We start from the raw sequence: 5,926 nt of genomic DNA, 5'->3' as shown, positions 1-5,926 counted from the left end.
CTGAGGCTGGGGGTGCGGGGGGTGGCCCCCTGCTCCCTGAGCCCAGCGGCCCTGGGGCTCTGTTCTGTGTGATGTCAGTCTGCGGGGAGTCGGGTACGAAGGGCTTCCAGAGAGGGGCTGGCAGGGCCTCCAGCCCGCGGGGAGACTGTACTGTTTCTGAACACTGGCCCTATCCCACCGGGATTCGGAGAGGAAGGAGTGGGGCCCCACCGGCTGTCCTGCCCTCCCTTCCACCAGCCCTGACCTCAGTTCAGCTGCCTCTGGCCTTTGCTGCTGCCACGATCCTAGGTCCGAGAGATGAAGGCCTGTCCCAGGCCACTGCGAACTGACCCCTCAGAAGGGGTACCTGCCTTAGGACCACCCTGGCGCCGAGGCAGCCAGTGGTGAGGGGCATCTGTTACAGCGGGGCCGTGGGGAGAGTGGTGGCCACACTGACCCAGCTCTTCATTAAAGGATAACACACTACGTGGTGTCTGACGTGTGAGCCAGGCCCTCCCATAGCAGGAGGTGCCTTCCGTGCCTGGCGGGCACGGGGGATGCTGGGATCTGCACCCCAGGGGAGGTCTCAGACCCCCAATGGCTGGGCTCAGAGATTCCATGAAGGAAATGATGCCCCTATCCAGGCCAGGCCTGTGGAGGTCTGCAACCGAGGTGGAGGGGTCTGCAGTCTCTTTGGTGGGCTGCCTTATCTGCAGTTTGAGTGTTCTGGCTCCTGCATCAGGTTCCATTTGTCTGGAAAGGAGCTGGGAAAGGATGGCATCATTGTGGTCATCCCAAGAAGAGGTGGCCAGCAGGCCTTTTCCCACGGCCGTTTCTCAACTGCCCAGTCCCGCACAACCTGGGATGTTCAAAGGAGCTCCTGGATATTGGCTTGTCTTCTAAGGCAAGGGTGGGGGCTCCTAACCCAGCCAACCGTGCCTGCACGAAGGCTGCCTTGTATGGTTTTCCTGATTTGTGGATGGAGGTGAGATTCGAGGCCGTCTTACCGGGTGGCTGGGTCTCTTGGGCCAGGGGTTGGATGCCCCCTTGGGTGAGACCACCCTTGGCCTCAGCAGGAGCCCAGGGCCTTCAGTCTTCACAAGGCTCTTGCCCTTGGCCCTCTGCTTCCTCCCATAGCCCAGACCCCAGATTGCCTGCTTTCGCTGGCTGATGATACATCCTGGATCTCCCTTTTAAGTGTTCCATCTGAATTGAGGATGATGGTTTATCCAATTCCAAATGTTGACCAGAAATCTAAGACAAGGATATTGTGGTGTTTGAAGGGGTTTTATTTCTTTAAAAAAATTTTTGTTAAACGTTAATCTCTAGAGAGGGAGAAGAGAGGGAGAGAAACATCATTGTGTGGTTGCCTCTTGAGCGCCCCCAACTGGGGACCTGGCCTGCAGCCCAGGCATGTGCCCTGACTGGGAATCTAATCAGCGACCCTTTGGTTCGCAGGCCAGTGCTTAATCTGCTGAGCCACACCGGCCAGGGCGGAATTTATTTCTTGATTATAATTTTGGGGTTTTATTTATAAGCCTTTGGATTACCTGGCTGGTAAGTGCCCTTGAAACACAATGATGGATGGTCTGTCCCAGCGGCAGGCCAGCCCCTGAAGGTCTAGGACTGCAGGTGACTTGAGTTGGGTGGCAGCGTAGTGCCATCTTGTGGCCACAGTGAGGAATTTGTCAGGAAATTGAAACAATGAGGGCCCGCTGAAATTCACAAGTGCTAGGGCTTAGTGGGTAATCTCACCTTGTCTCTAACCTGAATCCTGGTTTTAGATGTGAGATGTGTCTAAGGGGATAGTTGAGGTCAGTGTAACAGCGACTGGTCAGGAAAACAAGCCACTGCAGGTGTTTCAAACAGGAAGGACGAAAGGGGGGCGGGTAAAGATACCCAGAGATTAGCGACCCCAGAAGCCTCAAGCTCCGTGTGACCCGCAGTTTCTGACTGGCACCTGCGGGAAGCTCACGGGTGCTACAGGACACCCCTCCCAGGCACAGCCCATGGGGCGGCTGCGAAGAGGTTCACGGCTCTTTGAGTCTGAACCTTCACGACCCCTGTCTTATCAGCACCTGGCAGGAAATGGATGGCGAACACCAGAGAGGGAAGGGAAGCGATTGAGGGAAGGAGTGCTGACAGCTGCGGGCGTCAGGGCCCACGGGGGCAGGGCTGAGCCGTCAGCACCAGGGGGAGCTGCGGCTGCCCCTCGGCAGGGAGGGTGCTGGGGGAATAATCACCCGGCCTCGTGCTTCGCGTCCCAGTCCCCTGGGGCTCCCCCCGTTGGACAACCTGCCTGGAAGCGAGGGCAGGGGTGCCTGGTGGGCGCAGGCTGCGAGGTCAGCTCCTGGGTGCAGAGCAGGTGGGAGGGGCCTGGTGGGCACATAGCGCTGACTGCCCTGGGAGGCGGCTCGTGGAGGAGCTTCGTCATTCAGGGCCACAGGGTCACCGCCATGGCAGGACTTGGTTCCCAGCCTTGCAGCACTCTCCCACACCCCACGCCCTGGTGCCCCTTGGGAGATGCTGCAGCCTTCCCGAAGGACCTCTGGAATCTCTGCTTCTTCAGGACTGAGCGGACCTCCTGGCCTTCTCTCCAGGCTGGGTGGGATGCTGGGTACGCACGGGGCGGGGGTGGGGCGAGGAAGGCAGAGCCGCGGGCTGTGGGACAGGTGTTCTGCACCTACAGCCTCACCTCGGGCAGGAGAATTCAGCTGGGGCCGGGCGCGGAGCTGCCTTCCTCACGCCCGCTGGGGTGTGTGCAGACACTGCTCCCTGCGCAGCCTGCTGAGCTGGAGCACAGCAGCGCAGCTCATTGTTCCGTGTGTCTGTGTGCATGTATGTTTCATATGTGTATGGGGGGGTCTGGGGGCAGGCAGAAGCTCAGACCTTGAGGAATGTTGCCCTGGTGGAAAGCCCCACAGACTGGGCCTTGGCACCGACCACCTTGGGACAATCTTCCAAACCTTGGGTTCCTCTTCTATAAGATGTGCGTCCTTAAGCACCATTCCAGAGGGGGGCATCCTGTGAAAACTATTGAAGAACACGGGTCCCTGAAGACCAGGGCCACGGGAGCCTGTAGGGCAAGAGCTGGCCCGCCATGCTTGGGGGCCCTGCCTGACCCCCATGGAGGGGAGCCTGGTGGCCACCCAAGGCCTCGTCGGAAAAGGACAGGAGGGAAGAGAGGGTGCACCTCGGCAGGGCACACAGCTTGCCCTGGCCTCTGCTTGGAGGGGACGCATATGAAGCTGGCATTGCTGGGTCCCCTCTGGGCCTCAGCACCCTACTGTGTATGGCATAGGGAGGCCCTCTGTCACAGGACTTTTCACCCTGACTTAGATTTGTGAATCCAAGGGGACTGCAAGTCACCTGCCCGTCCCTGGGCAGCCCCAGCCTTGTGGTGCCTACGGCCGCTGCCCAGACTCTCCCTGCTTTTGCCCTCTGCTTGCCAGCACCCCCGCCTCTGACCTACCCACTGGAGGGTGTTGCGGTAGCTGCCTCTCAGCCACCGGTCTGTGTGGAATAAAAGCAGAGAAACCGTCTTCTCCAGAGCATTCTTAATCATCATTTCTGTGCTCTTGAGAAACCTCAACACATTGAGGTTCCTCTTACTATCTTACACCCAAACGTTTACATTGATACACACTCCTAAGAACTGTGCCTTCCCAATATTGAACACCTGACTCCACTCTTTACAGACTCATTGCCTGTTGTCATCAGAGTGGTCCGATGTCCTTAAACATGATCGATCCCAACAATAATTTCCTGTGGCAAAGGGGTTCTTATCAGTGCCCTTTGACTCCATTACTATTCAACCATTATGGCTAAGAGGCATACAACTGGAATCCTAGAAGGTGAGAAAGAATTGGATGGAAGTCATATTTAAGAGAAAAAAATCAGAATTAAAAAAAAAAAAAAGGGTGGACAGTAGGTATCGAGTCAGATTCAAGAAGCTCAGCTAACTCCAATCAGGATGAGTAAAAAGAACACTACACTAGGCACATCATAGTCAAAGTACTGCAATGCAAACACAAGTAAATAAAACCACAAGCTGGGGGGGGTGGGGGAGACGGGGAGGCTCGCTGTTACAAAGGAGTAAATGTAAGACTGACATCCGCATTCTCAATAGAAGTGATGGAAGCCAAGAGACAATGGAACAAGCACTTTAATGCACTGAAAGACAAGTAACTACCAACCAGAATTCTGTACCCAGGACAATATCCTTAAAAAGTCAGAATTAAAGACATTTTCATATAAATAAAACCTGAATTTCTCACTAGCATACCTTCTATGCAAGAAATGCTAATGGGGCCCTGGCTGCTGTGGCTCAGTGGATTGAGCGTCGGCCTGCGAGCCGGGTGTCGCTGGTTCGGTTCCCGGTCGGGGCACATTACTGGGTTGCGTGTCGGGTCCCCAGTTGGGGGCACGAGTGAGAGGCAACCACACAGAAAAAAAAAAAAAAACAAAAAACTAATGGGAGTTTTTTGGGCTGAAAAAAAAATTATTCCAAAGAGGAACCAAAAAACTCCAGGGAGGAAAGAAGAACACCAGAAACAACAAATATGTGTAAAATATGAATAATGACATTTAAAGCAACCACAATAATATCGTAAGGGGTTTGAAACATATATAGAATTACAAAATATCAAAACAGTAGCAAAAAGGGAAGAGGTTATAAAATTATTACAAAATTCTTAAGCCATACAAGCAGTAATTAATGTAATAAGTAAAATAAGTAAAGGATGCATACTGAAATCTCTAGGACCACTAATGAAGTATTTCAAAATGCTTAAAAAAGCAAGTAGAAAAGGTGAAAAAAATATAAAATAACTTAAAATTCTATAAAGAACTAAAAACATTTATATACAGGTTTTTGTGTCATTGTAAAATTTCATTTCTCTTGGGTAGTAGAAGTGGGATTGTTGGCTAATGTGGTAAATGCATGTTTAATTTCATAAGAAATTGCCCCACTACTTTCAAAAATAGTATCATTTTGCATTTCCAGCAACAATGTGTGAAAGTTCTAGTTGCTCCATATACTCCCCAACTCTTGATATTGCCACCCCCCAATCTAATATGTGTATAATGGTATCTCATTGTATTTTTTTTTTAAGATTTTTATTTATTTTTAGAGAGAAAGGAAGGGAGGGAAACATCAATGTACAAGAGAAACATCAATTGGTTACCTCCTCCACACCCCCAAGTGGGGACTCAGGCATGTGCCCTGACTGGGAATCAAACCTGTGACCCTTCGGTTTGCCGGACAACACTCAACCCATTGAGCTGCACCAGTCAGGGCTCATTGTGGTTTTAATTTAGATTTCTCTAATGGCTAGTGAGGTTTACCATCTGTGTACTTATTTGCCACTTGATTATTGTCTTTGGTGAAGTAGCTATTCAAATGTTTTGCCCATTTTAAGTTTGGTTGTTTTCTTATTGTTGAGTTTTGAGAGTTCTTTTACTCATATGGGATACAGGTCTGTAGGGGTTCGAGGGCTGATCAACAAACATGACCAGAAGAGGCAGTAACACACACAAGCTTTATTGAGTGGTGCCTGGAAAGTGGCTCACCATTCAGAGGCGAGGAGGGAGTGGGTACTCTGGGAGAAGGGAGAGGGGACTGATATTAGGTGACATAGCTCAGCAGCACAGTGTGTGTGTTGGTGTGAGTTCTGGGTCAAAGGGCTCTGAATGGTGTTAGCAGCCCGGGGCTTCTACCCACAGGGTTGTCAGGTGAGGTTTTGCTGGGGGTACAAAAAGCAGGCAGCCTCAAAATAGCTAAAAACCTGTCTGTGTGAATTATTTTAAATATTTATTTAATAAATATTATTTACATTTTTAAAAAATTTAAAAGAGAATAAGAAATTTAAATTTAAAAAGAAATTTAAACAAATGTTAATTTAAATATTTTTAAATCAAACAATTAAAATAATCAGATGCGTCATAT

This window comes from Furipterus horrens, unplaced genomic scaffold, assembly GCF_987537825.1.
Source record: "Furipterus horrens unplaced genomic scaffold, mFurHor1.1.pri manual_scaffold_7, whole genome shotgun sequence".
Classification (NCBI taxonomy): domain Eukaryota; kingdom Metazoa; phylum Chordata; class Mammalia; order Chiroptera; family Furipteridae; genus Furipterus; species Furipterus horrens.
This window is presented reverse-complemented; position numbering follows the sequence as displayed.